The sequence below is a fragment of the Triticum aestivum genome, chromosome 4D (genome assembly GCF_018294505.1).
Source record: "Triticum aestivum cultivar Chinese Spring chromosome 4D, IWGSC CS RefSeq v2.1, whole genome shotgun sequence".
NCBI lineage: Eukaryota > Viridiplantae > Streptophyta > Magnoliopsida > Poales > Poaceae > Triticum > Triticum aestivum.
Genome location: NC_057805.1, coordinates 483478899 through 483504023, shown reverse-complemented (window position 1 = coordinate 483504023; position 25125 = coordinate 483478899). Strand labels below are relative to the sequence as shown.

Here is a 25125-nt window from a genome sequence, read left to right as displayed (position 1 = left end):
ATTTTTTGGCACTAACCTATTGACCCAGTGCCTAGTGCCAGTTGTTGTTTTTTTGCTTGTTTTTTACATCGCAAGAAATCAGTATCATACGGAGTCCAAATGCAGTGAAACTTTTTGGAGAATTTTTATGGACCAGAACACCCAGGATGGGCCAGAGCAGCACCGGGGGGTGCCCCGAGGGGGGCACAACCCACCAGGGTGCGCCTGGGCCCCCAGGCGCGCCCAGGTGGGTTGTGCCCACCTCGGTGGCCTCCCGCACCCCCTCTTCTCCCTATAAATTCCCAAATATTCCAAAACCCTTCGGGGTAGCCCTAGATCAGAAGTTCCGCCATCGCAAGGCCTCTGTATCCGCGAAAACCAATCTAGACCGCATTCCGGCACCCTGCCGGAGGGGGAGATCATCACCTGTGGCCATCTTCATCATCCCGACGGCCACCACGATGAGGAGGGAGTAGTCCACCCTCGGGGCTGAGGGTTTGTACCAGTAGCTATGTGTTTAATCTCTCTCTCTCGTGTTCTTGAGATGTCACGATCTTGATGTATCGCGGGCTTTGTTAATATAGTCGGATCATATGGTGTTTTCTGTTGGGGATTGTTGCAGAAATTAAAAAAAATTCTACGCATCACCAAGATCAATCTATGGAGTTTACTAGCAACGAGAGAGGAGGAGTGCATCTACATACCCTTGTAGATTGTGAGCGGAAGCGTTCAAGAGAACGGGGTTGATGGAGTCATACTCGTCGTGATCCAAATCACCGATGATCCTAGCGCCGAACGGACGGCACCTCCGCGTTCAACACACCTACGGAGCGGAGACGTCTCCTCCTTCTTGATCCAGCAAGGGGGAAGGAGAAGTTGATGGAGATCCAGCAGCAGGACGGCGTGGTGGTGGAAGCAGCGGGATTCCAGCAGGGCTTCGCCAAGCACTACTGGAGGAGGAAGAGGTGTCACGGGAGGGAGAGGGAGGCGCCAGGGCTTAGGGTGCGGCTGCCCTCCCTCCCCTCCACTATATATAGGGGTTAGGGGGCGCATGCCCCCCTTGGAGATCCCATCTAGAGGGGGGCGGCGGCCCCTCGGGGGGCAACGGCCCCCTTAGGGTTGCCAACCAGGGGGCGCATAGGAGGCAACGGCCCCCTAGGGTTTCCAACCCTAGGCGCCTTGGGCCCTTGGGTGGGGTGCACCAGCCCACCAGGGGCTGGTTCCCATGCCACTTCAGCCCATGGGGCCCTCCGGGATAGGTGGCCCCACCCGATGGACCCCCGGGACCCTTCCGGTGGTCCCGATACAATACCGGTGACCCGCGAAACTCTCCCTGTAGCCGAAACTGGACTTCCTATATATAAATCTTTACCGCCGGACCATTCTAGAACTCCTCGTGACGTCCGGGATCTCATCCGGGACTCCGAACAACTTTCGGTTAACCGCATACTAATATCTCTACAACTCTAGCGTCACCGAACCTTAAGTGTGTAGACCCTACGGGTTCAGGAATCATGCAGACATGACCGAGACACCTCTCTAGCCAATAACCAACAGCGGGATCTAGATACCCATGTTGGCTCCCACACGTTCCACGATGATCTCATCGGATGAACCACGATGTCGAGGATTCAAGCAATCCCGTACACAATTCCCTTTGTCAATCGGTACGTTACTTGCCCGAGATTCGATCGTCGGTATCCCAATACCTCGTTCAATCTCGTTACCGGCAAGTCACTTTACTCGTTCCGTAATGCATGATCCCGTGACTAACTACTTAGTCACATTGAGCTCATTATGATGATGCATTACCGAGTGGGCCCAGAGATACCTCTCCGTCATACGGAGTGACAAATCCCAGTCTCGATTCGTGCCAACTCAATAGACACTTTCGGAGATACCTGTAGTGCACCTTTATAGCCACCCAGTTACGTTGTGACATTTGGTACACCCAAAGCATTCCTACGGTATCCGGGAGTTGCACGATCTCATGGTCTAAGGAAATGATACTTGACATTAGAAAAGCTTTAGCAAACGAACTACACGATCTAGTGCTATGCTTAGGATTGGGTCTTGTCCATCACATCATTCTCCTAATGATGTGATCCCGTTATCAATGACATCCAATGTCCATGGTCAGGAAACCATAACCATCTATTGATCAACTAGCTAGTCAACTAGAGGCTCACTAGGGACATGTTGTGGTCTATGTGTTCACACATGTATTACGATTTCCGGATAACACAATTATAGCATGAACAATAGACAATTATCATGAATAAGGAAATATAATAATAACCATTTTATTATTGCCTCTAGGGCATATTTCCAACATTTCCCCCTCTCTATCTTGTTGTGATGAATTGAGTTTTCCCCTTTGAGATTTCGTTGTTATTGGATTCAATACTTTTATGGATTTGAGAACACTTGATATATGTCTTGCAATTGAATACTCATGGTGACAATGGGGTATCGTATTGATTCACTTGGTATATGTTTTGGCACTCAACTCATGGATTCCCGAGGTGACATTGGGGTAATCTATGCATAGGGGTTGATGCACATTCTTGTCTTTGTTTCGGTAGAAATCTTGGGGCACTCTTTGAAGTTCTTTGTGTTGGATTGAGTATTCTGAATATGAATTTGCTTTGGTGTTATTTTAGTACAAACTATAGGATAGATCGAATGAAAAGAATAGCTTTGTGTTATTTTAGTACGAACAATTGAATAGGTCGAACGGAAAGAATAGCTATGAGGTGGTTTCGTACCTTATAAACAATTTATTTTTATGTTCTCCACTAGATAGGAACTTTGGAGTGATTCTTCATCACACTTTGAGGGATGGTTATATGATCCAATTATATTAGCATTGTTGAGAGATTGCACTAGTGAAAGTATGGACCTGAGGCCTTGTTTTTAAGCATTGCAATACCATTTGTGCTCACTTTTGTTACATGCTACCTTGTTTTTTATTGTTCCTATCACAAAAATCAATATCTATTATCATTACTACACTTTTATTACCATCTCTTCGCCGAACTTGTGCACCTATACAATTTACCATTGTATTTGGTGTGTTGGGGACACAAGAGACTTTTTATTATTTGGTTGCAGGGTTGCTTGAGGGAGACCATCTTCATCCTACACCTCCCACGGATTGATAAACCTTAGGTCATCCACTTGAGGGAAAATTGCTACTGTCCTACAAAACTCTGCGCTTGGAGGCCCAACACGAGTCTATAAGAATAAAGTTGCATAGTACACATCAAGCTCTTTTCTAGCGCTGCCGCCGGGGAGGTGAGTGCATGAAGGTATATCTTTAGATCTTGCAATTGAATCTTTTAGAATCTTGTTTTATCACTAGTTTGGTTTTATAAAAGAAAACTACATAAAAATGGAATTGAGGTTGCATCATATTATTGATCATCTCTATAATATCTTTCTTGGAAATGATGGATCGGAAAATTGTGCTCAATTGTTAGAAGAAGAAGTCAATACAATGTTTGGCACAAAATATTTGAATGGTGAGCATGATTGCAATGTTGTTGGTATGAACTATTTGAATATCCATGATGTTAATGATATGCAAAGCCATAAGCTTGGGGATGCTATGTTTGATGAAGATGATATTTTTAGTCCCCCAAGTTTCGATGAGAAAATTTATTATGATGATTGCATGCCTCCTATTTACGATGATTATATTGATGAAAGTGGATTTGGAGAGGTCATGACTTTATTTAATGATGAGTCCACTATTTTGGAGGAGGTTGCAATTGATTATGAGAACAAAGTTCCTATATATGATGATTATGGTGATGACATGTATGCAAGTCATCATGATTTTCATTTTCCCAATCATTGTATAATCAGGCACTCACGGAGATGAACGACATGCTGTTTCATGAGCTGGAAAAGTGTCGGACCCAGCTAGCTGTTGTCACCGCCGAACTAGAGAAGTCCAAGGAGGCACCGCCTGGTAATGTTCCCCTCCATCAGAAAAATATAATCATATACCAGTAATGTTAATACTATTGTATTTGCCATGGCAGGATCGTTAGATCAACTGAAAGAGGAACTGAAGGTCACGCAAGCGGGTAAACAACAGGCCGAAAGGCAACTAGCCGCTGGCGAACGTGTGTTGACGCAGACTAGGGATGATAAGAACAAGCTGCAGTATTCCAACACCCTGCTGGGCGAAGAGCTAAAAGACGTGCGAGAACAGCTAGCAGACGCTGTAAAAGAGAACAGAAGTGATGCGACCCCGTCTTCGAAGAAGAGGGAGTACAAGGGAAGGTCTGATCTTCACGGCGTAGGATCGATAAATGGACGGGGATAACTAGCTGCAAGCAGCCGGAAAATGGAAAATAAGAGATTATGACCCGACGAGGAGGATGCTCACCGACGCTTGCAATCCGAACATTCGCCGATCCACAACCCGTAATACTACCCCACACAACCATGCTCAAGTCGTGGAGCACGGGATAGGTGCAATCCGCAAGGGAAACCACGAACTCTAACCCACACAACACCATCTAGTCGTGGAGCACCAATTAGGAGCAATTTCTCAAGGAATCATGAGAATAAGGATAACAAGAGCTCTCCAATCTCAAGTGGAGTCTATGTCTTTGGTTTTTGATAGAAATGGCAAAAGTCCCCAACGAAGGGAAGAGCTAGCCTATTTATAATCGGGACAACCCCCCGGGATAGGTGTGAAAGAGAACTAGCTTCTGGAACCAGATTAGGTGTGAAAGTGAACCAGCTTTGTTTGACTAAATGGCTTCAAGACTTAATGAGGTAGCTTCTGGAAAACTCTCGTTGGAGGTGGTTGGCAGTTCCCGACCAAACATTGTTCACTGGGGTCGAACAATGTTTCCTTCAGCAGAAAACTCGAGTTCTGGAAACCTTTCGCAAGCTGGGATATCCAAACTCGTGCAAAACATTGTTTCGTCAAAATCGGAACAACGTTTCTTCAGCAGACAACTCATTCTTCATGAATTCCTAACTTTGTTTCCTCGCCATAAAACATTGTTTTGCATGGACTGAAATGTGTTTGGCCTTCTTCGACATTGCACCTGAGTTCAACCAACAACAACGGAGGTGAAGGCACAACCATGTTTTCAAGGTCAAATGATAGACTTAAGTTAGCGTTAACCTGATCATGTATTTGCATTGCGTGACTTGTTGTGATTGGACTGTTGATGGTTGGTGGTGTGGTGCCCATGGTTGGGATGTCCTCATCGTCCTCCCCCTCTTGAGAAGGAGTCGTCCTCGACTCTAAAGGCCCAAAATATGGGGAAAGATCGAAGACATTGAAGGTTGGGGTAACACCATATTCTTCTGGAAGATCGATCTTGTAAGCATTGTTGTTGATTCGCTCGAGCACCAAAATGGTCCATCACCGCGTGGCTGCAACTTGCACATGCGTTGCTCAGGAAAACGGTCCTTCCGAAGGTGTCCCATACCAAATTGCCTTGCTCGAACACCAGCTTCTTCCTGGTCTTGTTTACCCGCTTCGCATAGTGTTCAGTCATTTTCTCAATGTTCTCATTTGCGTGGGCATGAAGTTTCCTGACGAAATCAGCACACTTACTGGCATCAAGGCTAGTTCGTTCCTACAGTGGCAAAGGCAAAAGATCGATGGGAGCAATAGGCTTGAAGCCATAAACAAGTTCAAATGGGCAAAATTTAGTGGTTGAATGTACCGCCTTGTTATACGCGAACTCCACATGAGGTAGGCAATCTTCCCACATCTTCAAATTCTTCTTCAGGACTGCTCGCAGCATCATGGACAACGTCCTGTTGACAACTTCAGTTTGTCCATCAGTTTGTGGGTGGCATGTCGTGGGAAATAGGAGCTTGGTGCCGAGTTTTCCCCACAAGGTCTTCCAAAAGTAGCTCAGAAATTTGGTGTCACGGTCGGACACAATCGTGCGTGGTACTCCATGTAGCCGCACAACTTCCCTGAAAAATAGATCAGCAATGTGTGAAGCATCATCGCTCTTATGACATGGGATAAAATGTGCCATTTTGCTAAAACGATCAACTACCACAAACACCGAGTCACTCCCCCTCTTAGTCCGTGGTAAACCAAGAACAAAATCCATAGAAATATTATTCCCACGGAGTATTCGGAATAGATAGAGGAGTATATAAACCATGAGGATTCAAGCGGGACTTAGCTTTGTGACAAATCTCGCATCTCATCACGTAGCGTTCCATGTCACGTCTCATGCGTGGCCAAAAGAAGTGATCAACGAGCACATTTTCAGTTTTCTTGTCTCCAAAATGTCCCATGAGACCACCAGCATGAGCCTCCTGCAAGAGCAACAAACGAACAGAACAATCTGGGATGCACAATTTGTTAGCTCGAAATAGAAATCCATCATGCAAGTGAAACTTCTCCCATCCTTTTCCCTTGTTACACTTTGAAAATGGTTCAGCAAAGTATGAGTCGGTAACATACAATTCTTTGATGTTTTCTAAACCAAGGATTTTAACATCAAGTTGGGAAAGTAAAATGTGACGCCTAGATAATGCGTCGGCAACAACGTTATCCTTCCCATTCTTATACTTGACAATATAAGGAAAAGACTCTATGAATTCACTCCATTTTGCATGTCTACGGTTCAGTTTTAGTTGGCCCTTTAGATGTTTTAAATATTCATGGTCAGAATGTATTACAAACTCTTTTGGCCACGAGTAATGCTGCCATGTTTCCAAAGATCAAACAAGTGCATACAATTCTTTATCATAGACAGAATAATTAAGAGTTGGACCATTAAGCTTCTCACTAAAATAGGCGATGGGTTTACCTTCTTGCATGAGTACTCCACCAATGCCAACACCACTTGCATCACATTCAATCTCAAATGTCTTACCAAAATCAGGAAGTGAAAGCAATGGGGCTGATGTCAATCTCATCTTCAGTTCTTGGAAGGACTTGTCTTGGGCATCACCCCATTGGAATGGAGTGTCTTTCTTCGTGAACTCATTCATTGGTGCAGCAATGGTGCTGAAATCCTTCACGAACCGGCGGTAGAAACCTGCAAGTCCGAGGAAGCTACGTACTTGGCTCACATTTTGTGGAGGCATCCACTCACGAATAGCCTTGATCTTCTCTTCATCGACCTCCACACCTTTTGTTGAAACAACAAAGCCAAGAAACACAACCTTGTTTGTGCAAAATGTCCACTTTTCCACGTTAGCATACAACTTTTCCTCCCGTAGGGTAGCAAGCACACATTTTATATGTACAACATGATCCTCCAAAGTTTTGCTATAAATCAATATGTCATCAAAGTAAACCACTACAAACTTGCCAATGAAGGATCTAAGCACATGATTCATCAATCTCATGAAAGTACTAGGTGCATTTGTTAATCCAAAAGGCATAACCAACCATTCATACAAGCCAAATTTTGTCTTAAATGCAGTTTTCCATTCGTCACCCTCTTTTATTCTTATTTGGTGGTAACCACTTCGTAAATCAATTTTGGAAAATATGGTGGAGCCACAAAGTTCATCAAGCATGTCATCGAGCCTAGGAATAGGGTGCCGATATCTCACAGTTATGTTGTTAACGGATCTACAATCAGTGCACATGCGCATGGTACCATCTTTCTTTGGAACTAAAAGTATGGGAACAACACAAGGAGAAAGACTTTCCCTTACATACCCTCTGTTAAGAAGATCTTCTACTTGCCTCTGAATTTCCTTCGTCGCCTCTGGATTTGCTCGATACGGTGGCCGGTTTGGTAGTGGGGCGCTCGGAACCAAGTCGATTTGGTGCTCAATGCCCCGCTTTGGTGGCAAACCAGGTGGTACCTCCTTGGGAAACACATCCTCATACTCCTGCAAAAGATCAAGAACAACACTAGGAAGAGTTGAGGGTAAATCGTTAGTAGCCAATAAAGTTTCCTTGTACAGGAGTACAAAGAATGGAGTATTAGGTTCTCTCAATTCCTGCATATCCCTTTTCCTAGCTGTCATAACTAATCCCTCTTTTCCCAGGGCTTGGTCATATTTGGCTGTGGAGCTTTTGGCTGTGGAAACACTCCCTCACTATGTTGGTGGCTCACTCGTTGTGTATGATCACTCTCTCCCTTTTTCTTTCCTTTTCTCTTCATCTCATCAAGATCGACTTCCTCGGGTGTCATGGGCAACCAAGTGAACTTTTCTCCTCTGTGGACAAAACATAAGCGATTCGCACGCCCGCTGATTTGCACGGCACAGTCATGCAACCACGATCGTCCAAGAAGCAAGTGACAAGCGTGCATCGGCACCACATCACACTCAACATCATCTTGATATGTCCCTACTGAAATTGGTATTCGCACGCTGCTAATCACCTTAATTGCGCCACAATCATTCAGCCATTGCATGCGGTATGGATGTGGGTGACGTTTTGTTTGCAATTGAAGCTTGTCGACCATCTCCGTGCTTGCAATATTGTTGCAGATGCCACTATCAACAATCACTCGACATATCTTTGAGTTGATAAGGTAACGGGTGTGGAAAAGATTATGCCGCTGCCCCTTTTCCTCCTCCACAACTTGGGCATTAAGTGAATGACATACAACCAAAGCTTCACCATGAAGTTCTTCGTGAGATAAAATAGTTCCTCCTACTTCCCAGCCTTGCTCCTCTTCCACTTCACTATTGCCACCTTCAGGGTCACTTTCAGACTCCCATTCACCTTGTTCATTGATTATCATAGTTCATTTGCTTGGACATTCCGAAGAAATATGACCTCTTCCTTTGCAATTGTAGCATTGAATGTCGTTGCTGCGTGTAGAACTCTTTTCTGGAGGTGGAGCAGAGGATACTCCTGCTGTAGCTGATGGCCTCTTATCTTGATGGCGAATAGCAGGTGAGGAAGCCGTCGAGGCATGTGGGTGCCTAGGTGGTGCACCCTAAAACTGAGAACCATATGGCTGTTGTGTTCGCTGCCATGAGCGCGTGGTGGTGCGGCCTTGGAAAGCACGAGTACGACCATTACGCATATTCTTCTTCTCGACTCTTATAGCTTGATTTACCACATCTTGTAATGTATCATAAGGAAACATCTCCACAAAATCTGATATTTCATCATTCAGCCCATGTAAAAATCTTGCCATCTTCGCCTCGTCACTTTCACGGGTTCTTGTCCGAATTAGCAGCACCTCCATCTCTTTATAGTACTCCTCAACAGTGCGGGAACCTTGAGTGAGCCCCTGCAACCGCTTGTACAATTGCCCCTCATAGTATGATGGAACAAAACGGCGCCTCATGACTTCCTTCATCAAATTCCAGCTGCGGATATGATTATTGCCTGACATCAACCGGTCGTATTGCAGCTGATTCCACCATGTAAGAGCATAATCAGAGAACTCCATAACAGCAAGATCAATTCTCTTGGCTTCTGAAAAACCATGGATGCGAAAGATTTGGTCACACTTCTCTTCCCACTCAATATATGCATCTGGATCCTCTTTTCCCGTGAATGATGGCACATGTAGCTTCACTCTCGCTTGGTTGTCACGGTCATCCTGATCACGACACTCATGATGATGACTATTGCGACCAAAAACAGCACCACGGTGAGGCGGGGAGTAGGGTTCATAGTCCCCCATGCCTTCATCTTCGTCACCATGCTCGGAGAGATCTTCAAGGAAGATGCCATCACCATCATGTGCCGCTCGTCGCCGGTGATCAGTAACAAACCCGCGGGGGTCGTGGCCTCGCCCGCGAGCTTCTCCATGCAGCCCACCCTCACTGGGGGCAGCAAAGTCGCCACGCCTCCATTCAGCACCAACAGCAGGGGCGCCGTGGGCAGCAGCTCCTGTTGTCGGTGTCAAAACCAGCGGATCTCGGGTAGGGGGTCCCGAACTGTGCGTCTAAGGTGGATGGTAACAGGAGGCGGGGGACACGATGTTTACCCAGGTTCGGGCCCTCTCGATGGAGGTAATACCGTACTTCCTGCTTGATTGATCTTGATGATATGAGCATTACAAGAGTTGATCTACCACGAGATCGTAGAGGCTAAACCCTAGAAGCTAGCCTATGGTATGATTGTTCTTGTCCGACGGACTAAACCCTCCAGTTTATATAGACACCGGAGGGGGCTAGGGTTACACAGAGTCGGTTAAAAGGGAGGAGATCTACATATCCGTACTGCCAAGCTTGCCTTCCACGCCAAGGAGAGTCCCATCCGGACACGTGACGAAGTCTTCAATCTTGTATCTTCATAGTCCAACAGTCCGGCCAAAGGATATAGTCCGGCTGACCGAGGACTCCCTTAGTAGCCCCTGAACCAGGCTTCAATGACGATGAGTCCGGCGCGCAGATTGTTTTCGGCATTGCAAGACGGGTTCCTCCTCCGAATATTCCCTGCAAAACAAATTCCACATACCACCATAGAGAGAATAATATTTCCACAAATCTAATCTGCTGACAGCTTTTCATAACGTGACGTTCTGCCGTGGTCTGGTCATGACGAACTGTTTTTCCGAGCCTGCCACTGCACGTGTTGCGAGGCGGTTTTATTGGCACGTCCTGTCGAAGCAGAGATCGTGTCCCTCTTTTCACGGGATTCTCATCAATACGGGTGTGGGTAACCCAATCGTGCCTGCTGGTATGACTCCTCGATTTTAGGCAAGTTCCGAACGGCCACGCGGGGGACACTTGATATTCACCCCCTTTATAAAGGGGCCAAGGCCTGTCCTTTTCTTCTCGCGCTCGATCCTTCCCTTCCCCCACCTTGAATTCCAACACTCAAGGCTCAGGCCAAGCGCTTCGGATCTTCAATCATGTCCGGATCCAACCTTCAAGGCCGGTGGATGGCCTCCTCTGTCACAGAGGAGGACATCAAGAAGCTAAGAGAAGCCAGGTATCTGACCGCCGAAATCTCGCACAGGCTGCCTGCTCAAGGGTAGGTCATCCCCACTCCCGAACCCAACGAGAGTGTCATATTTATTTCCCACTTCCTCCGAGGGCTAGGCTTTAGTCTTGATCCCTTTGTTAGAGGGCTTATGTTCTACTACGGGCTCGATTTCCATGATCTGGCTCCGGATTCCATCCTTCACATCTCGTCGTTCATCGTCTTGTGTGAAGCCTTCCTCTGCATCACCCCACACTTCGGCTTATGGCTCAAGACCTTCAATGTGAAGCCGAAGATGATTGAGGGGCGACACGCAGAGTGCGGAGGCGCCATAATAAACAAAGGCGCCGATGCTCCATGGCCAAAGGGTTCCTTCCCGGAGACATCCAAGTTATGGCAGCGGGAGTGGTTTTACATCACCGCTCCCCGAAGCGCTAAGTGGGTAGCTGCCCCCGCCTTCCATCCGGGCCCTCCGCCACAATTGGCGTCATGGGTCAACAAAGGGCTGGACTGGGGGCCAGCTAATGATGTGCCGACATTGCAGAGCCGCATTCGAGATCTCTTCAAGGGAGATGTCAGCCTTGTCAAGGTAATGAAAGTCATGCTAGTTCGTCGGGTCCTGCCATGCCAACGTCGACCTCTCCGTATGTGGGAGTTCAACCCAGAAGGACCGCGAACTATTTAGCAATTCTTCGGTGCGATGCTCGAAGAGATGTATGGATTGTTCTTCAAATCCTGAATAAAGTGTCCGGACACCACCGAGGATGCGGGTCTGAACTGCAATCGTCCAGACACCCAAGTAAGTAATTCCGAGGCCGAACACGTTGTCTTTCAATTTATCACAACATCATTCTGAAAAGTTGCCTTTTGACCAGGACTGGATAAGAAGATGATCAGGTGTTCGGCCTCCCTTCCCGAAGGCTCACCAGATCCTGCACTAGCCAGGATGCTTGAGCTTGCGCCTTATCAAGCGCCATCAGGGAAAGATAAAGGGAGGAACAAATAAGCCGAAAGCGAGCCTCACTCATTATTCATCCAAACCGGGGTAATTAGTGCCTCTGTGAAGGAGGATAAACGGGGAGAAGAATCTAAAATTCCCTCTCCCCAAGGAAGGAATAGGGCCGCCTCTGAAGACTTGGAAACAATGGTTTTCAAACGAGGGAAGAAACCTTTGTCTGGGGGCCCTACCCCGGAGGGCATCCTTACCGCACAGTGCCCGCAAGGGGACCAACCCTCCATCGAGCTGTAAGTAAACAAAAGTACTTTATAGTAAATACACCCTGCTTCATTTCTGAGAACAATAATCGAGACGTATGTCTTGTACTTCGGATCATAGCCCATCTCGACAGAGTTCGTCTTCGGGGGATCTTCTTCCGGAGATGATGGAGAGCGAAACGCCTCCCCGTGCCTCCCCGCCTCGTGAGGCGGACGACCCTGAGGTGTCGACACGGAGGATTTCTCCTAATCCGCCAAGGCCAGAAGGTAACCCTTCGGCCACCCGAAGTCCGGAGTATTCGGCTCGTAAGGAGAGCCACAAAAAGAGTCCGGGACTGTCTAGCGCACGACCGGACGCATTGATGAGTCTTCTAGAGCAAGCGGCTATCTCAGAGGCGCATCGTACTCTAATGGGTACGGTGTTTGAGAGAATTTCATCCGCTAAAAGTGGGTTGCATGAAGCCTTTATGAGCCTGCTAAGAGGCTTTGAGGTACGCAAAGTAATATATTTTTTGACGGTACCGCACACGCTAGGTGTGCCCTATGCAGATAGTAGCCCCTGAGACTTTGGTTGCTGTCGAAAAAGGTAGCAAACAGAGGATCATAGTCCCAGGTAATAACCGTGCTGCTTTCATGTGCAGGCGGCTGAGGGTCCGGTGGCTAGCCGGACTGGTGAGTTTGCCGAACTGAAGCGGCAACTTGATGCGGCAGATGCCGACATCGTGTTTGTAAACAAGCGGCTTGACGAGGCACAAGGTATGTATTCTCCGGTGATCAACATATATTAAGAGGAGCGTGATGCTAGTATCTGTAATATGCTGTGACTGCAGATGGAGCTGCCGGCGTGGAGATCCTTCGGGCGGAACTTGCCCGAGCCAAGGAACAAGCCAGGAAGAGTGATGCGGCCGCCCTAAAGGCGGTCGAAGAGCTAAGAGCCGAACAGGCTGCACATTGCCAGAGCAAAGAGAAAATAGCCAAGATGGCTGTTGAGTTGAAAGATGCCGCCGACCGTTATGAGCTTCTTGAAAAGGAAAGCCGAACGAAGACGGCGGACCTGGAGAAAGCCGTGGTAGCAGCCAAGGAAGCCCGCTCTAAAATCAGAGCGGCGAAGGAGAAGCTACGTCAAGCCAGAGATATCGTGGCTGGGAAGCCCTTTTTGTTGCGGACGAAGTTCGGAGATCCTAAGTATGCCCTTCTGGATCAATTATGGAGTTCTGCAAACGCGTACTTGGATTTGGCAGCGAGTGCTGCTGATGCGACCGAGTTTTTCAAAGATCAAAAAGATCACGACGTGGAAAAGCTATTCTGGTCGCAGTTCAATGTTCCAGTGCATTCGCTGCTGTTAAATGAGCAAATGGCCGAGTGGGCCGAGCTCCATAGGTTGTCCGGGCTTGCCATGAGGTCTGTTGTGGATCATCTTTGGCCGGAAGGACCAAGGCCGAATAGTTATTTTGGCTTAGTGCAACGATTCCTTGGTGTTGTGCCGCATATCGACGCTGTGAAGAGGTCGGCGTGTATAGAGGGTGCGCGGATGGCTCTTGCCCGTGTCAAGACATACTGGGCAGAGATGGAGGCCACCGCTATTGCAACCCAGAGTTCGGCCGTAGGCCGGGTATCGGCCGAGCACTATTTTGAAGAAGTCCTAGAAGGCGCTCGTTTAATAGAGGCTCAGTGCTCGAAGAGTATCATGTTCTAGTGACATGTATCCCAATTGTAAGAACAATGTTATTTGAATTATAAAGGCTCTGTTTATACTTTTGCCTGAAAGTATTATTATGCCTCCTGTGCGGTTGTTTATGTATGTGTGTGTGTATATATATATAACCTGAAAGTTTGCAGTCATTGGCTTCAGCCCCCACGCATATAATGTGGGGGTGTTCGCAAAAGCGCGTGTTCACACTTGATCCAACATCTTGGTCCATTAAGGAGGTGGTAGCGAGGCGAACGAGGCAATCAGACTATATTGCTTTAACACTTTCACTTAACCATAGGAGTTTGACAGTGGGGCTACTATATAGCCCCTGGTATTTCCGCGTCTATCCGAATACGGTGCACGTACGCACATGACCGGGAAAACCGGTCCTTCGTTAATGCGGAGGAATCCCGAAGATTCCGATGAGTCATCGAGTGGTTGACCAGTCTCGTGCTTTATCATGACAGTCAGTTTTTGGCTTTCTCTACTGAGGTGCTCGTCCAGATGAACCAGGGCACAATCGCAGTAGTTCTCCCGGTGCCACCTTAGCCGATAGAGCGGAACGTAAGGTAGCAAAACAGGGGAGCCGGGCAAACCCAACATTTGACCAAAGACATGATTCGGAGCTGATGCATATAAGGCCAAACTCGCGACGCCGAACACTCCCTAAGGTATTCGGTCTTTACAACATATACCGGGCTGGGTAACGCCCTTGAACCCTGAATTTCCAGGTACGTGCATTAGTCTGACGTGGCGAAATGCCAATAACGCCAGCATCCCTCTCGGTTGTGTTGAGTATCCGGAGGGTGTGAAGCAACAAGAGACAGTAAGAAAGGTTTACACATGGTCTTAATCTAAAAAGAAACCTTTGAGCGGGGCCCTGCTGCACGTCTGCGCCTATGTCTCCGTTGTGCCGTATCCTGGAAGGGTGTAGCACGATTATCATCTGTTAAAAGAGAAGAACTTAGATGAAATTTGTCGTGCGAGAAATTGGTTATTCTTAATAAACCATTAAAATTCAAAAATAAGGTCGAGCCGAACTGTAGACTTTGTTTTTTTACATGCGGGAAGCCCCTAGCACCATCTACGGGGGTATATTCATCAACCCCATCTCAGGTTTATCTAAGCTGTTACAGCTAGTGGTGCGCCGGACTCGTCTAGCCATGTCCACGGTCTTGACGACCGATCGTTTATGCTAGTTGGAGAGGCCATTTAGTGTTCGACTGCTAAAGCTGCCGCACATTCTTCCGCATGTAAGGAACACTCAGTGTTTCCGCTAACTATGATGATGCCGCGTGGACCGGGCATCTTGAGCTTAAGATAAGCATAATGCGGTACTGCATTAAAACGAGCGAAGGCCGTTCTTCCGAGTAGTGCTTGATAGCCGCGTTGGAATGGAGCGATGTCGAAGGCTAACTTTTCACTTCAGAAGTTGTCGGGGGATCCGAATACAACCTCTAGTATGAGAGAGCCTGTGCAGCTGGCCTCTGGGCCTGGTATTACTCCTTTAAAGGTAGTATTGCTTTGGCTAATTCCCGTTGGGTCTATCCCCATTTTGCGGACTGTGTCCTGATATATTAGATTAAGACTACTGCCGCCGTCCATGAGGACTCGGGTGAGATGGTATCCGTTGATTATTGATTCGAGCACCAAGGCAGCCGATCCTCCGTGCCGGACATTGGTCGGGCTATCCCTGCGATCAAAAGTGATCGGGCAGGTCGACCAAGGGTTGAACTTGGAGGTCACGGGCTCTACAGCGCATACGTCTCGGAGTGCGTGTTTGCTCCTCCTCTTCGTCACGTGAATCATGTTCACTGTTTTGACCTCTGGTGGGAACTTTTTCTGCCCCCCAGTGTTTTGCTGAGGAGGCTCATCCTCGTCTTCACTTGGTGTCTCCCTCCCCTTGTGTTCGGCGTTTAGCTTACCGGCCTGCATGAAGACCCAGCATTCTCTGTGGGTGTGATTTGCAGGTTTATCGGAGGTGCCGTGAATCTGACATAATTTGTCTAGAATCTTGTTGAGGCTGGACGGTCCATCTCTGTTGCCTTTGAAAGGCTTTTCCGTTGACCGGGTCGAGAGCCCCTAAATCCGGCGTTTACCGCCGTGTTGTCTGGGTTGTCTTCGTTATTTCGACGCTTGCTTTTACTGCGTCGTGGTTTTCCATTGCCATCCCTGACTTCAGATGTGCCTGTGTCGCTGGTGCTACTACGGGCCAGCTAGCTATCTTCGCCCGCGCAAAAGCGGGTCATAAGGCTTGTTAGGGCTGCCATTGTCCTCGGTTTTTCTTGGCCGAGGTGTCTGGCGAGCCATTCGTCTCGGACGCTGTGTTTGAAAGCTGCTAAGGCTTCGGCGTCCAGGCAGTCGACGATTTGGTTCTTCTTAGTGAGGAATCTGTTCCAATGTTTTCGGGCTGACTCTCCGGGCTGTTGAATTATATGACTTAAATCGTCTGCATCCGGAGGTCGGACATAGGTCCCTTGAAAGTTAGCCCTGAAAGCATCCTCCAGCTCCTCCCAACTTCCAATTGAATTTTCAGGGAGGCTCTTTAGCCAGTGTTGAGCTGGTCCTTTCAGCTCGAGGGGCAAGTACTTGATGGCGTGGAGATCGTCTCCGCGAGCCATATGGATATGGAGGATGAAGTCCTCAATCCAGACCCCAGGGTCTGTCGTTCCATCGTACGCCTCTATGTTCACGGGTTTGAATCCCTCTGGAAATTCGTGATCCAGCACCTCATCGGTGAAACATAGGGGGTGCGCGGCACCCCTGTATTTGGATGTGTCATGGCGTTCTGACGGTTGTAGTGTTCGGTTTTGATTATGCGCTGGAGCGCGCTTCCTAGATCCGTAGATGGATCTGGTCATGCCGGCCTTTTGATGCAAGTCCTCGCGTGGATCGTGTGCTGACTTATGTGCGGCCTCGTTAGCCGCCCTATCACGGCCACGAGGTGGTCGATCCGACCGGTTGGCCATTTTATTTTTTGGCTGTGTAGGCTCTAAGGCCTCATCATCGAATTCAGGCAACAGCTTGCGCTTTGGATAGCTCTTTGTGTGGCGACTACCACCATACTTTTCTTCAGTGTCGAGCACTTTGTTCCATCTACTGTTGAGCGTATTCTGCGCGGCCTTAAGCCTTTGCTTCTGCTTCTTCAGACTCCTCGGGATTATGTGTGCATCGTCGTCCGGACTGTTTTCCTCTCCGGAGAGAGGTTGATGAGCTTTATCCTCGGCGTCGCCGTGATCGGACAGCGGCTCCGTACTATGTTCGCCGTCCGCTGGTTCATCCTGCTCTGTCGCTGGGTCCATGTGGTCGTCGTTTCCTCTGGAGTCGACCGGGGCATTATTTTTTCTTGCACTGTTATCGCTATTTTTGCCGAGGCGGGATTTGGAGTGGTGCCTACGCCGTCGCTTTGGTTGCTTGTTGAGGGAGCTATCCTTTGCTGCATCCTTCCGTTCCTCGTCATTGTTTTCTTTGGGTGTATCCACCATATATATATCGTGTGATAAAGTGGCTGTCCAGCGCCCTGTGGGCGGGTGTTCCTGTTCCTCTCCTGCATCATCGTCCATACCTTCGATGTCTTCGGAGTCGAAATCGAGCATGTCGGTTAAATCGTCGACAGTGGCTATTAAGTGGGTGGTGGGTGGGGAACGAATTTCTTCGTCGTCCGCTTCCCATTAGGGCCAGACATAGTTCGGCCAAGGGCCTCCTGACAAGGAGAGAGACCTTAATGAATTTAGCACATCGCCAAAAGGCGAGTGCTGAAAGATATCTGCGGAGGTAAACTCCATGATCGGCACCCAATCAGATTCGATATGCAGGGACGCAGGCGGTTCGGGGCCTATGGCCGGGGATGAATCCGAGCATCCGGCGACACAGGTCTCATAGGAGGTGAAGTCAGTATTCGGCTCTATCGCCACTGAGTGTGTGGCCTCCGAGGCGGGGTCCACCCACCCGTCCTCTGACGGCGCAATCGACTCCGGATCTAGGGCCGGAGTAGGCATAGGTGTGATCTCCTGAACACCGTCCGGCGGCAGAGCTAAGTCGTGCTCGTCGTGACTATGCGGCGCACCTGACATGGGCTCGAATCCGTCAAAGATCAAGTCTCCGCGGATGTCAGCAGTGTAGTTTAAGTTTCCAAACCTGACCTGACAGCCAAGGGCATAACTCTCGATCTGTTCCAGATGGTCAAGCGAGTTGGCCCGCAGTATGAAGCCGCCGAATACGAAGATCTGTCCGGGGAGGAAAACCTCACCCTGGATCGCATCGTTGGCGATGATCGAAGGAGCCATCGAGCCTTTATCGCGACGACACAGTGGAACTCTCAATGAAAGCACCAATGTTGGTGACAAAACCGGCGGATCTCGGGTAGGGGGTCCCGAACTGTGCGTCTAAGGCGGATGGTAACAGGAGGCGGGGGACACGATGTTTACCCACGTTCGGGCCCTCTAGATGGAGGTAATACCCTACTTCCTGCTTGATTAATCTTGATGATATGAGTATTACAAGAGTTGATCTACCACGAGATCGTAGAGGCTAAACCCTAGAAGCTAGCCTATGGTTGTTCTTGTCCTACGGACTAAACCCTCCGGTTTATATAGACACCGGAGGGGGCTAGGGTTACACAGAGTCGGTTACAAGGGAGGAGATCTACATATCCATACTGCCAAGCTTGCGTTCCACGCCAAGGAGAGTCCCATCCGGACACGGGACGAAGTCTTCAATCTTGTATCTTCATAGTCCAGCAGTCCGGCCAAAGGATATAGTCCGGCTATCCGAGGACCCCCTAATCCAGGACTCCCTCACCTGTCGCTCTTCCACGACCAACATGGCGATCGTTGTGTTCTTGACGTTGCCGGTTGTCGGCGGCCAGCAAGGCAGCGGGGCTGTGTTGATGTTGATCCCCATTACCCACGATAGGAAGACGACCACCGAACATCCTTCGCATAGCTGCAACTATACTCTCCTCAATCATATCACCAAGTGCTGCGAGAGTTTTGGGAGAACATCTTCCACATGTTGATGTCCATGTACACTCGAGTTGGATCCTGTCATGTTAACTCTTGCAAACAAGTGGACGAAAGAAAAATATATGTGGAAAAACACTCAGCTCACCTTCTTGCTTACCCAAATTCTAATGATTCCTTGGCGGCTGTGCGGAAGTAGCAAATCAGGGGTGGATGGGCGAATGAAAGGAAGGAAGCCGACGGTTTCTAGGTGGATCTGGGTGGGGTTAAAAGGGAGGGCTAGTGCTGAGATCCAATCGATGCAAACCAAATGAACAAGAAAAAAATTGTAGATCCTTGCACCACGTTTGAGCTGCAACACTTGCCACTTCAACTTCTGAAATTTCTCACCAAATTGAATATGATTGCATAGTTGCTCAACACTTTCTCTTCTCTTTTTTTTGCTCTTCTTTCACTCTTTTTTTTGCTCATTTTTTCACTCTTTTTTTATCTCTCTCTTTTTTGCAGCACAATAGATCCAACAACAAGACTCAAAGAAAAACAGCAGCAACTTTGGATAGAAGTTGGTGCAAACACAAAGAGGAAAGCAAACAACTAGATCTCAGCAACAAAGGCTTGGATATTTTTGTGGCCTTTTGGCTTTGGACTCTAGGACGGGGAAAACCAAACTAGAAAAAGGATAGATCTAGCAACAAAGATACAGATCCTACCATGTAAACCTTGCTCTGAATACCAGATGAAGCGACCCCGTCTTCGGAGAAGAGGGAGTACAAGGGGAGGTCCGATCTTCATGGCGTAGGATCGATAAATGGATGGGGATAACTAGCTGCAAGCAGCCGAAAAATGGAAAATAAGAGATTATGACCCGATGAGGAGGATGCTCACCGAGGCTTGCAATCTGAACATTCGCTGATCCACAACCCGCAATACTACCCCACACAACCACGCTCAAGTCGTGGAGCACGGGATAGGTGCAATCCACAAGGGAAACCATGAACTCTAACCCACACAACACGATCTAGTCGTGGGGCATGAATTTGGAGCTATTTCTCAAGGAATCACGAGAATAAGGATAACAAGATCTCTCCAATCTCAGGAGGAGTCTATGTCTTTGGTTTTTGATAGGAATGGCAAAAGTCCCCAATGAAGGGAATAGCTAGCCTATTTATAATCGGGACAACCCCCTGGATAGGTGTCAAAGAGAACTAGCTTCTGGAACCAGCTTAGGTGTGAAAGTGAACCAGCTTTGTTTGACTAAATGGCTTCAAGACTTAATGAGGTAGCTTCTGGAAAACTCTCGTTGGAGGTGGTTGGCAGTTCCCGACCAAACATTGTTCACTGGGGTCGAACAATGTTTCCTTCAGCAGAAAACTCGAGTTCTGGAAACCTTTCGCAAGTTGGGATATCCAAACTCGTGCAAAACATTGTTTCGTCAAAATCGGAACAATGTTTCTTCAGCAGACAACTCATTCTTCATGAATTCCTAACTTTGTTTCCTCGCCATAAAACATTGTTTTGCACGGACTAAAATGTGTTTGGCCTTCTTCGACATCGCACCTGAGTTCAACCAACAACCAAAGGAGGTGAAGGAACAACCATGTTTTCAAGGTCAAATGATAGACTTAAGTTAGCGTTAACCTGATCATGTATTTGCATTGCGCGACTTCTTGTGATTGGACCGTTGATGGTTGGTGGTGTGGTGCCCATGGTCGGGATGTCCTCATCAAGAAGGCTACGGGGCGGCATATTCAGTATGCGTTTGAACTTACCTTCATGTAATGCGGCAAAGAAATGAGCTAACAGATTTATGTCTGCACGTATAGTGACTGGCCGTCCCGAAGAGGAAATGTCCGGATCTCAAGGCGATCTGCTACAAGAGTTGTCCCAAGTGCACGATCGAGCTTCGAAAGCAATGTCGAGTGGTGCCAAGGCTTTATGGCCATCCGCATCCCCTCCAGGAAGTACGGAGGAGCTTGTGAAGCTATTCAAGGGATCTCGGCGCCGCTTTGGATTATGGAAGATCGATATCGGCTTGCCGGGAAGGCGCACGCGAGGCATGGGCCATGGTGAAAATGCGGTACACCAGGCTTGATCCGAATCATATGGCCCGGGTCGGGTCTCGGGGCTCAGATGGGAAAGAAATTCCAGTAAGCTTGGTATATGACCAAGTAAAGATAGCCGCCAAGTTTTCACAACAGGATTGCAGGTTAGACAGCCTGTTAGACGTTATAGAGGAAGAAGTATCTTCTGAGTCCAAGTGACTATGTACTTCAATTGACAAATTTGTCCCTAGCCGAATTGTAAAACGATTGTCATGGCAGACCTTTTCGCTTCGACCTCCGGACCCGAAGGTGCGGAGTGTTTCCGAATACCAGACCGGCGATAAATGCCGGGGCATGTGTGGAAACCAGGCGTAGGGGTCATAGTTGCTTGAACAGACAAGTTGTATTCGCCTAGCTATGTTATATTACTTATTGATTGAAAGAAACAACTTCTTGAGAGAATAGTTCCGTTAAGGGTTCCTTTCCCTGGGTGAACATGCGTTAGTATGCATGCCCAAACCGTGATTCGAAAAATCGCAGTATACATAACATCTGTGGGTTCAGAGTGCAACAAGGGTAAAACATCTTTAGTCCGTCGACCGATTATTCCCTTAAGAACGCTAGCTTTCAGCTTCACCCAGTCTAAGGTACAAGTCCGGATGACCCGGCTGTAACAATCGCAGAGGTGCTCACTTTATGCCCTAGCCGAACAAACGGGAACGTAGGGCATAAGCACATGAGTCAGGCAACCCAGCTTGGCAAAAACTTAAGTCATAAAGGTGCATATAATGGCGAAGAAAAGGTACATATGAGAGAAGGACACATATGTTGTCAGCTTGGTGCTTGGAAAATGATAATAAGCTTCTGTAAAAGAAGCCCCCAGGTACGATGGGCGTATACATTTAAGGATGTGTGCCTCATAAGTGTGCGGTCCAGCCGCATAAGAGATATAAAGCTAAAGAAAAATTTAAAGAGAGGAAAATGTAAAAAGAAGAACAAGAAAACGAACAATGAGTCCGGCTCTAGGCGTAGAATCTTCAGAGTCTGGCGGCATTCCACGGGTTCAGCTCTAAGCGATTATCTGATGCATCACGCAGGCGGTACGCACCTCCAGTGAGAACTTCATCTATAATGAAGGGACCCTCCCATTTGAGCTTGAGTTTGTCCTTTTTCTTTTCTGGCAAGCGTAGAACGAGTTCACCAACATTATAAGTCTTGGACCGCACTTCTCTGCTTTGGTATCTGTGAGCTTGTTGTTGACAGAATGCGAAACGGGCTTCTGCAACGTCGCGCTCCTCCTCCAGGGCATCTAGACTGTCCTCCCGATCAAGATCGGCTTCTCTCTCTTCGTACATGCGCACTCGAGGTGAGTCATGAATGATGTCGCAGAGCAAAACAGCCTCTGCACCATACACCATGAAGAATGGTGTGTAACCGGTAGTGCGATTGGGCGTGGTCCGCAGCCCCAGAGTACGGAGTCGAACTCCTCGACCTAGTGTTTGTCTGATTCTTTCAAAGACCACACTAGTCTGGGCTTAATGCCGCTCATGATAAGACCATTAGCTCGTTCGACTTGACCGTTTGTTTGTGGGTGATAGACGAAGGCATAATCGAGCTTGATGCCAAGGTTAGCACACCAGGTTTTCACTTCGTCGGCTATAAAATTGGAGCCGTTATCGGTGATGATGTTGTGTGGGACACCATAATGGTGTGCGACAGCGGATATAAAGTCTATTACTGGTCCGGCTTCGGCCGTTTTAACTTGTTTGGCCTCTATCCACTTAGTGAATTTATCTATCATGACCAGCAGGTATTTTCTCTTATGGCTTCCCCCTTTAAGGGGTCCGACCATATCAAGCCCCCAGACCGCAAAAGGCCAAGTAATGGGGATTGTTTGTAGAGCGGTAGGCGGCATATGGCTTTGATTGGCGAAAAGCTGGCATCCTACATAACGTTGGACAAGGTCCTGTGCATCTGCTCGGGCAGTCGGCCAGAAGAAACCGGTACGGAAGCCTTTACTTACAAGGGCCCGAGCCACGGCGTGGTGACCGCCGAGACCAGCATGGATTTCGGCCAGGAGCTGCCGTCCCTCTTCTTCGGAGATACATCTTTGAAGGACTTTGGTAGCGCTCTTCTTGTAGACCTCTCCTTCATGAACCTTGTAGGCTTTCGGACGCCGAACAATGCATCGGGTCTCATTGAAGGAAATATGCCCTAGAGGCAATAATAAAGTTATTATTTATTTCCTCATATCATGATAAATGTTTATTATTCATGCTAGAATTGTATTAACCGGAAACATAATACATGTGTGAATACATAGACAAACATAGTGTCACTAGTATGCCTCTACTTGACTAGCTTGTTGATCAAAGATGGTTGAGTTTCCTAACCATATACATGAGTTGTCATTTGATTAACGGGATCACATCATTAGAAGAATGGTGTGATTGACTTGACCCATTCCGTTAGCTTGGCACTTGATCGTTTAGTTTACTGCTATTGCTTTCTTCATGACTTATACATGTTCCTATGACTATGAGATTATGCAACTCCCGATTACCGGAGGAACACTTTTGTGTGCTACCAAATGTCACAACGTAACTGGGTGATTATAAAGGTGCTCTACAGGTGTCTCCGATGGTACTTGTTGAGCTGACATAGAGATTAGGATTTGTCACTCCGATTGTCGGAGAGGTATCTCTGGGCCCTCTCGGTAATGCACATCACTATAAGCCTTGCAAGCAATGTGACTAATGAGTTAGTTGCGGGATGATGCATTACAGAACGAGTAAAGAGACTTGCCGGTAACGAGATTGAGCTAGGTATTGAGATACCGACGATCGAATCTCGGGCAAGTAACATACCGATGACAAAGGGAACAACGTATGTTGTTATACGGTTTGACCAATAAAGATCTTCGTAGAATATGTAGGAACCAATATGAGCATCCAGGTTCCGCTATTGTTTATTGACCAGAGACGTGTCTCGTTCATGTCTACATAGTTCTCGAATCCGTAGGGTCCGCACGCTTAAAGTTCTGTGGCGATCGGTATTATGAGTTTTTGTGTTTTGATGTACCGAAGGTACTTCGGAGTCCCGGATATGATCACGGACATGACGAGGAGTCTCGAAATGGTCGAGACGTAAAGATCGATATATTGGATGACTATGTTCGGACACCGGAAGTGTTTCGGGAGGTTTCAGACATATACCGGAGTACCGGGGGGTTACCGGAACCCCCCGGGGAGTATATTCGGCCTAATGGGCCTTAGTGGAGAAGAGGACGGGCGGCCAGGGCAGGCCGCACGCCCCCTCCCCCTCCAGTCCGAATTGGACAAGGTATATGACCAAGTAAAGATAGCCGCCAAGTTTTGACAACAGGACTGTAGGTTAGACAGCCTGTTAGACGTTATAGAGGAAGAAGTAGCTTCTGAGTCCAAGTGACTATGTACTTCAATTGACAAATTTATCCCTAGCCAAATTGTAAAACGATTGTCATGGCAGACCTTTTCGCTTCGACCTCCGGACCCGAAGGTGCAGAGTGTTTCCGAATACCAGACCGGCGATAAATGCCGGAGCATGCGTGGAAACCAGGCGTAGGGGTCATAGTTGCTTGAACAGACAAGTTGTATTCGGCTAGCTATGTTATATTACTTATCTATTGAAAGAAACAACTTCTCGAGAGAATAGTTCCGTTAAGGGTTCCTTTCCCTGGGTGAACATGCGTTAGTATGCATGCCCAAACCGTGATTCGAAAAATCACAGTATACATAACATCTGGGGGTTCAGAGTGCAACGAGGGTAAAACGTCTTTAGTCCGTCGACCGATTATTCCCTTAAGAACGCTAGCTTTCGGCTTCACCCAGTCTAAGGTACAAGTCCGGATGACCCGGTTGTAACAATCGCAGAGGTGCTCCCTTTATGCCCTAGCCGAACAAACGGGAGCATAGGGCATAAGCACATGAGCCAGGCAACCCAGCTTGGCAAAGACTTAAGTCATAAAGGTGCATATAATGGCGAAGAAAAGGTACATATGAGAGAAGGACACATATGTTGTGAGCTTGATGCTCGGAAAATGATAATAAGCTTCTGTAAAAGAAGCCCCCAGGTACGATGGGCGTATACATTTAAGGATGTGTGCCTCATAAGTGTGCGGTCTAGCCGCATAAGAGCTATAAAGCTAAAGAAAAATTTAAAGAGAGGAAAATGTAAAAAGAAGAACAAGAAAACGAACAATGAGTCCGGCTCTATGCGTAGAATCTTCAGAGTCTGGCGGCATTCCACGGGTTCGTCTCTAAGCGATTATCTGATGCATCACGCAGGCGGTACGCACCTCCAGTGAGAACTTCATCTATAATGAAGGGACCCTTCCAT

General features: G+C 47.8%; 1 pseudogene; it reads right to left on the bottom strand.

Moving 5' to 3' along the window:
• Positions 1 to 4096: 4096 nt before the first annotated feature.
• Positions 4097 to 9590, bottom strand: LOC123097105 (uncharacterized; annotated as a pseudogene).
• Between the last annotated feature and the right edge of the window lie 15535 nt (positions 9591 to 25125).